Source organism: Lagenorhynchus albirostris, chromosome 5, assembly GCF_949774975.1.
Source record: "Lagenorhynchus albirostris chromosome 5, mLagAlb1.1, whole genome shotgun sequence".
NCBI lineage: Eukaryota > Metazoa > Chordata > Mammalia > Artiodactyla > Delphinidae > Lagenorhynchus > Lagenorhynchus albirostris.
In genome coordinates, this window is record NC_083099.1 from 4,613,975 (window position 1) to 4,626,429 (window position 12,455).

Below are 12,455 nucleotides of genomic sequence, written 5' to 3' on the forward strand. Positions count from 1 at the left end.
CATCTCCTTGAGAAGAGTCATAGCTGGCCGGTGGATGTAAGCTGTCTGAATACAGAGAAAGCAATAGGTTATATTCTGTTTACATTTGTCCTTAGGAAGCAAATATTGAAATGAAGGTGTTCTGATGTCAGCCTCTCTATCTCCCTGTGAACTAAAGGCGTCTAAGTTTTTACAAGTCATGAAATATTTAATTCTGTCTTCTTTGCCCTAAGAATCTCAATATTAATATCTAGATAAATGTAAGCACTAAAAATGTGAAATTAAAAAGATACTCCTGTTAGGTCTCAAGACATCATTTTAAAATATGAGAAAGAAATGTGATATAACTCTAAGAGTAATGTAACTGAAACATTTATTTCAAACCTATGAAGCCTGCTGATTAGACACCCCAATATTTTTTGTATTACTAAGCAGATCTTCCTGTCAAGGCTCTCAGCAACAGACCAGCCTGTCAGTGGCACATTACTAAGTCATTGCTATTTATTAAATATACTCTATTTGTTGTACTATAATTTGTAAGCCATTGTATTAAAAGTACTTCAGCAAATAGCCTTATAAATATTAAATAGTGAAGTTGTTTAATTAAGATTAGCTTGCAACATGTTTTAGATCTAGATTAAAATGAATTTCTGGCTTATTTTGATGTTAACCTACACTATTTGGGGTTAACCTAAACCATTTATTTTTTGTCTTTCCTAAATCAAGTTGATAGCATACTCCTTTTTTTAAAAAAAAAACTTGTTATTTTATATTGGAGCATAGCCGATTAACAATGTTGTGATAGTTTCAGGTGCACAGCAAAGCGACTCAGCCATACATATGCATGTATCCATTCTCCCCCCAAACTCCACTCCCATCCAGGTTGCCACATAATATTGAGCAGAGTTCCCTGTGCTATACAGTAGGTCCTCGCTGGGTAACCATTTTAAATATAGCAGTGTGTGCATGTCAATCCCAAACTCCCTAACTATCCCTCCCCTCCACCCTCCCCCCAACCCCCATAACCATAAGTTCATTCTACTCCTTTTTTTAAAAAATGACTTTTATTTGGAAATAATTTTAAGTGCACTGAAAAGTTTCAAGAATAAGAATAGTACAAAGCAGAGCTTTCCTTTACCCAGGTTCATCTATTGTTAACATTTTACCCCATTTGCTTTGTTAGTTGTGCACCCTCTCTCTCTGTGTGTATGTGTATAACGTGTGTGTGCATGTATATATAGACACAAGTACATATATTTTGTGATTCATCTGAGAGTCAGTTGCATATGCCACGGCCCCTTCACTGGGTAAAGCCCAAATACACAGTGAGTGTGTATTTCATCTGTATTCTCATCGTGCCTATGGACCCAGTTTTGTCCCCTCGTCGTTTCTCAGCTGGGCTCCCAGTCCGGGATCCAGTCTAGGAGAGAGTTTTGCATCTTGTTGTCATGTGTCTTTCCAATCTCCTTTCATCTGGGACATTTTCATAGCCTTTTTTGGGCCTTTTATGACAAAAGTGTCTCATTTGGGGTTTGCCTGATGTTTTCTAGTGATTAGATTCAGGTGATGCCTTCCTGGCTGGAATATCACGGAAATGACGTTGGATACCTTAGGGGTCCTCGCAGGTCCATGGTGTGGACCTGCTCACGTTAGTGGTGTTAATTTTCATCACCCAGTCAAGTGTTGTCCTATGTCTCCACTGTAGAGTTACTATTTTTTTTCCTCACGACTAATAAGCAATCTGTGGGAAACACTTTAAGATCATGAGAGTATTCTGCTTCTCATCAACCTGTCTCCTAGACTGAGCATCTGTTGATGACTCCTGCTTGAACTAATTTTCTCTACGATGGTTGCAAAACGTGCAAGACTCCAGTATTCCACAATTACCGGTTGGCACTTGACATTTTGCTGTAAATAATATCCCCCCTTTCTCCCTCATTTCTTTATGCATTTATTAACAGTAATAACTTATCGATTCCTTTTTTCTCTCAATAGTTTATAATTTATTACTGTCTTTAAACATTTGGTGCTCAATTATCCCAGATTTGCCCAGTGGAAACCCTTCAAGCTGACTCCCATGTCTTTAGGACTTGGCTTCACCATTTTTGTGAGCGCTTCCTTATAAGATATTCCAAGTTCACCTTGAATCTATCCTTCCCCAGCAGAACTGGCCATTTTCTCAGGAGCCCTGTTTCCTTTTAGTGAAGAACGGTATTAAAAACAAAGATCTGTGTGCCAGGTGTGTTCATTGCTACTGAGGTATCTTTGTTTCAAGACCCCTCAGCAGACAAAGCTAATAAATATATGCATGTACGTACACATATACAAACGCATACTTGCAGATATACATACGCACATGCATGTGTATACATATGGGCATAAGTAGGCATAGACACATGCATAGTTTTAAAATTATGGGTTCACCAGTGTCTCGAAACCCAATCCATCTCCAAAGGATTCTTTCTCACCCTCTGCCATTTTGTAATTTGTTGGGTTTTTTTTTTTTCCAGTACGCGGGCCTCTCACTGCTGTGGCCTCTCCCATTGCGGAGCACAGGCTCCGGACGCGCAGGCTCAGTGGCATGGCTCACGGGCGCAGCCGCTCCGCGGCATGTGGGATCTTCCCGGACCAGGGCACGAACCCGTGTCCCCTGCATCGGCAGGCGGACTCTCAACCACTGCGCCACCAGGGAAGCCCTCTCGCCTAGTTTTAATTTGCATTTCCTTTACTGTGAGTAGTAATGTACATCTTTCATATGTATAAGGGCCATTTTTATATCCTAAAAACTTTTGTCTGTTTATGCCTTTATTTTTATTTAGGATTTTTGGCCTTTTCCCTCTCAATTTTAAAGCATTATTTGTGTAGTAGGTTTATTAACTCCTTATCTGGTAATATTTTGCAGTTGTTTTTTCCCAGTTTACCATTTACCTTTTGACTTTATTTTAAATTGGCCATGCAAACATTCTTTATTTTTATAGTCAGATTTATCAAGCTTCTCGTTTACTGAGTCTAGATTTTTAGTCATAGAAGCCTTTCCCTACACTCAGCTTACAGAGGAATTCACTTGTTTTTGTTTAGTATTTGTATACTTTTACTTTTTTATATTAAGAGCTCAGATTCATTTGAAGTATATGTTTGTTTTTGGTTTGAGGGTTCGATCCCTGGTCGGGGAACTAAGATCCAATGTGCCGCTGGGCAACTAAACCCGTGCGTGCCACAACTAGAGAGAGAAAACCCCCAGGCCACAACTGGAGAGAAGCCTGAATGCTGCAACAAAGAGACCACGTGCGGTAACGAAAGATCCTGCATGCCTCAGCGAAGATCCCGTGTGCCGCAACTAAGACCTGATGCAACCAAAAAAATAGGGAAAATAAATAAATTAAATTAATAAGTATTTTTTAAAACCCCTAACTTTGCCCCAGTGACCTGAGATGTCACTTTGATCATATCCAGATTTCTGCATTTTGTTGGGCGTATTTCTGGACGTCCCTGGAGCTCCCTGTGGTATACAATAGGTCCTTGTTGGTTATCTATCTTATATATAACAGTGTATGTATGTTAATCCCAAGCTCCTAATTTATCCCTCCCCTACCCTCATGTTTCCCCTTTGGTCACCATAAGTTTGTTTTTGAAATCTGTGAGAGCTTGTTGATATTTTTATTAGGACCCCATTACACTGATAAATTCACTTTGAACTGGTATATTGATGATGTTGAGATGTCCAAACCAAGAACAAGGGATGTTTTTGTATTTGCTCAAGTCTCCTTTTGGATAGCCGATTCTTTTTTTTTTTTTTTAAACATCTTTATTGAAGTATAATTGCTTTACAATGGTGTGTTAGTTTCTGCTTTATATCAAAGTGAATCAGCTATGTGTATACATATATCCCCATATCTTGTCCCTCTCGCATCTCACTCCCACCCTCCCATTCCCACCCCTCTAGGTGGTCACAAAGTACCCAGCTGATCTCCCTGTGCTATGAGGCTGCTGCCCACTAGCTATCTGTTTTACATTTGGTAGTGTATATATGTCCATGCCACTCTCTCACTTCGTCTCATTTTACCCTTCGCCTGCCCCATGTCCTCAAGTCCATTCTCTACGTCTGCATCTTTATTCCTCCCCTGCCCCTAGTTTCTTCAGAACCATTTTTTTTTTAGATTCCATATACATGTGTTAGCATATGGTATTTGTTTTTCTCTTTCTGACTTACTTCACTCTGTATGACAGACTCTAGGTCCATCCACCTCACTACAAATAACTCAATTTTGTTTCTTTTTATGGCTGAGTAATATTCCATTGTATATCTGTGCCACATCTTCTTTATCCATTCATCTGTCAATGGACACTTAGGTTGCTTCCATGTCCTGGCTGTTATAAATAGAGCTGCAATGAACATTGTGGTACATGACTCTTTTTGAATTATGGTTTTCTCAGGGTATATGCCCAGTAGTGGGATTGCTGGGTCATATGGTAGTTCTATTTGTAGTTTTTTAAGGAACCTCCATACTGTTCTCCATAGTGGCTGTATCAATTTACATTCCCACCAACAGTGCAAGCGTGTTCCCTTTTCTCCACACCCTCTCCAGCATTTGTTGTTTGTAGATTTTCTGTTGATGGCCATTCTGACTGGTGTGAGGTGATACCTCATTGTAGTTTTGATTTGCATTTCTCTAATGATTAATGATGTTGAGCATTCTTTCATGTGTTTGTTGGCCATCTGTATGTCTTCTTTGGAGAAATGTCTATTTAGGTCTTCTGCCCATTTTTGGATTGGGTTGTTTATTTTTTGATATTGAGCTGCTTATAAATTTTGGAGATTAATCCTTTGTCAGTTGCTTCATTTGCAAATATTTTCTCCCATTCTGAGGGTTGGACAGCCCATTCTTATTCAAAGTGAATATGGCTGTTAGGTACCCTTTAATATTTTTTCTGGTATACTTCAATTTAAAATATATGAGAGGCCTGCGTACCGCAAAAAAAAAAAAAAAAAAGTCTGGGATAGCTTTGAAATCACAGATTTTGTGTAAACAAACTCCTCTCCCTCCCTCCCTCCCTCCCTCCCTTCCTTTCTTCATTCACATTAATTAAGAACCAGACTCATTTAGGACTCAGTAAACGTTTATTGAATTAAGACTTTCGACTTTGGGTTTACAGGAACTTAAAAAATTAAAAGATAGGGCTTGCATCTTGAGAAGCTCATCATTTTCAAATTTTGGGAGGGGGCCACTCCTTGGATAGAGATTATACTTCCTCACTTAAGTCTGACAGCGGTTCTCAGCCTTTGCTGTACCTCAGAAATTACCTGGAGGTTAAAACACAGATTACTGGGCCCACCTCCAATTTCTGATTCAGTAGGTCTGGTGTGGGGCCCAAGCATTTGCATTTCTAGCAAGTTCCCAGGTTCCCACTTTCCCCCTCAATTGTCATCAGACAATATGGCGCAACACAGGCAGCTTCCGGAAACAGTGTTGCTGGGTGGTGGTGGTGAAGCGTGTTGGGGGCACGTCTGAATGGTTCTTGTGTCTGTGAAGCCCCTGACTTAGCTAAGGGGGGACAGTGGAGATGAGTCAGATCTGTCCGCTTGTTCAGAACTACCATGCTCCTCTGGCTTCAATGGTGCAAAGAGCCATGACTATTTTGCGTGAGAGCTCACCACAGCTGCATTTAATGGCAATATCTCTAGTGTGTGACACATCATCATCTTCTTTCAATCTGAAGCAGTTGTTAATACATTTTTTTGGATGGGCCTGTTTCCACAGGTACTTGGAAGAAGACATTCCAGGTACTGTAGGGTAACAACTTACCACTTTTAGCCTCCTTTTGAAAGTGAAATGCCCTCAGAAGACGTTAATTTGACAGTGGTGAAATAGGCAAAAACTTTAAGGACCAGTCCTTTATTAGAGGCCAAACCATTTACATGCAGACGACGTTAAGGTCGGTATCTCATGCCCAGATTGCTCTGAGCTCTACAGGTTTCCCTTTGAATTTTCCACATGCACTTCAAACTCATCATGGTCTGCCCAGAACTCACCCTGTCTCTTCCCAAGCTTCCTGCTCTACCTCTACTTTCTATTTTGGTGACTTGCATCACCATCTAACCAGCTTCCCAAGCCAGAATCCTCCCACATCCTCCACTTTCTAGGTCATGCAGAATCTTAACACATTTGGTTGCTGTTTCTTTTTTCCATCTCTCAGCTGTTGCCCCTGCCAGGCCTCCACTTGTCTGATGCATCATGGTGACCTCCCAGCTGGTCTCCTGCCCCTCGTTTCGTCCCAGGGTAAGTTCATCTCCACAAGGGTGCTAAAGGACTCTTAAAAATCCCATTGGATTTCAGCACTCCTTTCCTCCACATGGCTTTCAGGATGAAATTAAAATTTCTCAGCAGAAACAGGCCCTTCAAGAATTTGCCTTGGTTTGACTCTCTCCCTTGGAGCTCACTGCTTTCCATTTCATGTCATTTATGCTTGTCATAGAGAACCAACTGATGGTCAGTGAAGGCATTCTTGTATTTTGAATCTTAATACAAAAGGTTTTATTATGAAATAATTTCAAACTTAGAGAAAAATTGCAAAACCAGTACAAAAAAATCCTATATATTCCTCACCAAGATTTCCCATTTGTTAACATTTTTAACATTTGTTTCATCATTCTTCCTATCATCCATCATCTATCTATCTACCTATCATCTACCTATCTATCTTTTTTTTAATACTTCAATCAGGATACCGTTATTGAATAAAATACTACTGAGTTTGTTTCTCTTATAAATTTCAGTCAATGCATTTGTAAGCCACCACTTATAAATCAACATCTTTCTGGGCCAAAATAAATGAACTGATACACAGATACACAGGTTATTCCAAATAATGTATTTGTGGAATTTTTATAAGACGAAAAAAAAAAACCAACTCAAACCTCCACCCTAAACTATCATTAAGCCCACATAGACACGTATTTCTTGCACTAATATCATTAATAAGAAAGATCAAATGGTTCATAAACCTGCAGGTAGTATGATTAAAAATATGATATACAGGTTATCTATCATAAAAGACTTTATTTAATTAAAGAAAAAAGATCTCTGACTCAGTATCTTTTTTGTTCTATATTTTCAGTTTTAACAATTTATCTTATCTACCAATGTACATAATGTTATGTGTTTTCTGAACCATGTGAGCGTAAATCATAGACATTATGCCCTTTTTATCAAGTATGTATTTCCTAAGAACAAAGGCATTCACTTACACAAACACAGGGCAGTTATCAAACTCAAAAAATTTAACATCAATAAAATAGTATTACCCGGGCTTCCCTTGTGGTGCAGTGATTAAGAATCCGTCTGCCAATGCAGGGGACACAGATTCGAGCCTTGGTCCAGGAAGATCCTACATGCCACGGAGCAACAAAGCCTGTGTGCCACAACTACTAAGCCTGCGCTCTAGAGCCCATGAGCCACAACTACTGAACCCGTGTACCACAACTACTGAAGCCCGCTTGCCTAGAGCCTGTGCTGTGCAACAAGAGAAGCCACCACAATGAGAAGCGTGCACACCTCAACAAAGAGTAGCCCCCGCTCGCCACAGCTAGAGAAAGCCTGTATGCAGCAATGAAGACCCAGCACAGCCAAAAATAAATAAATAAAATTAAAAAAAAATTTTAAATTAAAAAAATTGTATTACCTAATCTACAGCCCTTATTCAAATTTCGCCAATTTTTATAGCACATATTTGTTGTTCTCTGTGATCCCTCCTTGCGTGTAATTGCCACGTGCCTGGATCTCTAATGTGGACGGTCAGTTTTTTATGCCTTCGTGGCTTCTCCTACTCTCTTCTATCTGCCTAGAATACTCTTTCCCTCTACTTCATCCAACTAATTCTGACTTCTTCAGAACTAGCGCTTACAAGCATTTGGCCACACACATTTTTTTTTTTTTTCGGTACGCGGGCCTCTCACTGTTGTGGCCTCTCCCGTTGCGGAGCACGGGCTCCGGACGCGCAGGCTTAGCGGCCATGGCTCACGGGCCCAGCCGCTCCGCGGCATGTGGGATCTTCCCGGACCGGGGCACGAACCCGTGTCCCCTGCATCGGCAGGCGGACTCTCAACCACTGCGCCACCAGGGAAGCCCTGTATGTGTATTTTTAATATTTTAGTGGGTACCACTCCATGAACGAGTTTTTAACATTTAGGGTCAGTACCCCTGAGAGCCAAAGAGCTTCTCAGATGATACAGGTGTGGGGAAATGGTCTGGTAAGAGTGTGAATTGCTTTCACCTGCTGGAAAGGTAATCTGGCAGTGTCTAACACAATTAAAAATTTAAAGAACTTTAACGTTCTTCATCTGGTTTTGGGGGGTAGGTCCTGGGATGAGAGAAGTCCCAGGACAAAAAGACATGAGTTCAAGGAAGTTTATTGAAGTGTCATCTATGGTCATGAAAATAAAACCGGAAACAGTGGAAATGTTCATCAGTGGAAGAATAGTTGAATGCATAATGGAATATTCATATCATTAAAAAGAAATGAATATTGTGGCACATCCATATAATAAAATGGAATGAAGGCAGAGCAATTATGCTGAACCAAAGGACCCAAACGCGAAAAGGGTCAAACTTTCTGACTTGTTGGTAGGAAATTGTGAAACAGGCAAACGCAGACCGATGGTTGATCAGGTTGGGGTTGGATTAAGAAAGGTTTGACTAGGAAGGGGCACAAGGACATGTTCTGTATCTTGATTGGGAGGTTAGTTCCATGGGTGGTGAATGCTCCTGTCAAAACTAATTGAACTGTACACTTAAGGTCTGTGTCTTAATAATATTATTAATAAGAAGAAAATATGCATAGGCCTGGAGCTAACTGCTCTGTTTGGGGGGCTATATCTTATTGTGAAAAATGTTCATGTACATAAGGACAGGCACATAATAGTATTTACTACAGTAAAACAGCAAAAAGAACACCAAGCTTGGAAACACCCTAAATGTTCATCTCTAGAGAATTAAAGATATTTTGATAGATATATCATAGAAAGATGATGTAACTACTTAAAAGAATAAAGTCCAGTCTAAGGTATTGAGCTGGAGGGATGTGCATGAGATCTTTTTTAAGTGACCAAATACAAATTGTCGAATAGAGTGTGTAAAATATTATTTTTATAAAAGGTAGGGAAATTGTTTCTTATAATTATAACTGTTTGTATGGCCTATGGATAGAGGTGTGAAAGAATCCACACCAAACTTAACACAGAGAATCTAGCGAGTACAGATTTCTACCGCTTGTATTACTGTTATAATTTGAAGAAACACTAAAATGATTCAGTCACAAACATTCAAGCAAGGAAACAAGGAAATAAATCTGAAACAGAACTAGTTGGGAAATTACAGTTATTATTGGACTGAAGACTTAGTTCATATTTGGTTCAATTCCAATGGTCATTCCATCCCAGCTGTCCTTTGCCTTTTTTGTCCTTTGTCTAATTGTCTTCTGTTGACTAACACTGTTGTATGAATAATATGAATATGGGATATCAAGAGCCGCTGAAAAAAAGCCAGATGGAGAACATTACATTGTGGTCCCATGGAAGCAAAGCGCCTGGATGAATCAGCCGCTTAATACTGGTGAGCCACCAATTTAGCAAATGTGAGAACTTTTGGCAAATATGATTTCTGTTGTGGAAATGAGTCAGAGATGTTTTCATGTGTCTTGTATTTATTTGACCAAAGCTTTTTTTCTCTGAGGGAGGCACAATTAGGATGTACACAGAATGCACAAAATGAAAACAACTTTGCTTGTGGTCAGGCTTGCCCTTCTGGCTAAACCGGTCCACAGGCCATCACACCCACGCCTCTCTCTGTTTCTCTGGAGGCAGTGTGAGAAAGAGAATTAAAGAGAAAAGGGAAAGAAAAAGCTCAGGCTTTAGGACTGGAGAGCCAGGGGTTTGAATAATGGCTTCTCCACTTAAGTGCGAAACTATGGGCATGGATGTAATTTCTCTGAGCTTCCCTTTCCTCGTCAGAGATGATTGTGAGGTTTGTTGTATTTTAAAAAACAGCACAGCGCCTGGCATGTATTAGGTTCTTGAGCATATTAATGAATTTCCTTTCTAGCCATGATGTCATATTTATTCGTGCCCAACAACATCCCGATATTTTTCTTTTGGCAATTCTGATCTTAGGAATGAAAGTAGCTCAGAACAAAGGGATGTTTGAGTCACATAGACAACTTGTCATATTTCACCTGCATTTGACATCACCACTTCTCAATAGATTTTCAACTTCCCCTCGTGAAGCTGGCTTTCCTCTGCCCTCATTTCCACCTTTTGGTCTTGAGCTGTGCAGTTTTAGCAGGATCGGATCCTTCAGTCTGCATTTGTGATAAAGGAGACCGCAGCTTATACTAAAGTGGCTTTCTCCCTGTGTGTTGAGTCTGCCTGACTGATAACAGACCAGAAACAACAAGTGGCCTTCGAAATTGAAACACTGACTGTAGTGGGGAAAATGAAAGGATCTTACGATTTTTGATCAAAGGATGATATCTTCCAACTTGGAAAAGGGGACTATTCTGCCTGCCAAGGCCTCTGATACTGTGTTACCTACTTACCCCAGGGAAGAAGATTCGATATCATACCTATTATATTGCTCCATAGTTTTAAAATATATTTATAGAGATACATTTCCTCAGTCATTTTGCTTTCTTTTCCCAGCTCCTATCTTTCAATCTGGCCTCTAGGCAAACTGCCCTGTGATTCTTATCTACATGACACTGAAACAATTCTCTGGTCCTTGGTCCTTGATGAACATTCATTCACTACTAAAGAGATGGCAAACTTTAGATAAGGGAAAGGCATTAACTAGAAAGAAGGACGCCACATTGAAGAGTGCATATTGAGTGGAATGATTCCTGGTGTCATTCCACAGGACACGGTTTCATGTTTTCAATAAAACTAGCTGAGGGAGAGGTGTAGGAGTGGAAAGGGCAAAGGCAGTGCCCCAGAGTCCAAGGTCAGTGAGTTTGCCAGGGGTGTCTGGAATGAGGAGAAAGGGGCCAGAGGCGGTCGACTGGAGAGGAGAGAGTACCTAACTGAGAACTGGGGAGAGCATGACTGGAAATTAGGCAAAAGGTGGACAGAAGGGAGACAACCTGGAATGAATTCAAAATTAGTTCCAAAAATTGAACTTAATTAATTCGATTAATTAGAGCAAAGTCTATACTCTATCATAGGCAGACTGAAGCATTTTGCGGAGGAGATGTGAAGTCCTTATTGATGTCAGATTGTGCCGGTTGCCAGTCAACTGATCATGAATGCTGAGTCTGTTTGTACCCAGTGTGTGTACACACACACAAAGGTACACACTCCTATAGGTTTTTGTTGTCTTATTTCCATATAGACCTGGCTTCTGCTGGTCAGTTCTATTATTTGTTTCTCAACAACTACTCAAGATAGAGCCCATACCACAGGTATTCTAGATTTTTCCCTCTTCTTAAATACTTAGCTCCACCCATATCCTCAATTCTTTGTCACTCCTCCTACCAATGGCTTTTTAGTCCTGCACCGTCCAGGTTGGTGGCTACTAGCCATGTGTGGCTATTCAACACTTGAAATGTGGCTGGTCCAAATTAACATATGCTATGAGTTTAAAATACACAGTAAATTTCAAAGACTTGGGAATCCCCTGGCGGTCCAGTGGTTGGGACTCCATGCTTTCACTGCCAAGGGTGCAGGTTCAACCCCTGGTCAGGGAACTAAGATCCCGCAAACCACTTGGCTTGGCTAAACTAAAAAAAAAAATCTCAAAGACTTAGTATGCAAAAAGGAATGTGGGGCTTCCCTGGTAGCTCAGTGTTTGAGAACCCATCTGCCAATGCAGGGGACACGGGTTCAAGCCCTGGTCCAGGAAGATCCTACGTACCGCCGAGCAATTAAGCCCGTGTGCCACAACTACTGAGCCTGCACCCTAGAGCCTGCGAGCCACAACTACTGAGCCCGCACGCTGCAATGAAGCCGGCACGCCTAGAGCCCATGCCCTGCAACGAAGAAAAGCCACTGCAATGAGAAGCCTGCGCACCGCAACAAAGAGTGGCCCCGGCTGGCTGCAACGAGAGGAAGCCTGCCCGTGCACAGCAATGAAGACCCAATGCAGCCAAAAATAAATAAATTTATTTTAAAAAAAGGAATGTAAAATATCTCAGCAATTGATGTAATATTGTTAAAAACATACAGTAACATTGATTATAGTATTGAAATTATAATATCTTGGATACATTGAGTTTAATTAAAACAGTTTTACCTATTTTTCTTTTTCATCTTTTAAAAGTTTATTGAAGTCTAGTCGATTTACAATGTTGTGTTAATTTCTACTGTACCGCAAAGTGATTCAGTCATACATATACATATATATATATTCTTTTTCCTATTCTTTTCCATTATGGTTTATCATAGGATATTGAATATAGTTCCCCATGCTATCCAGTAGGACCTTGCTGTT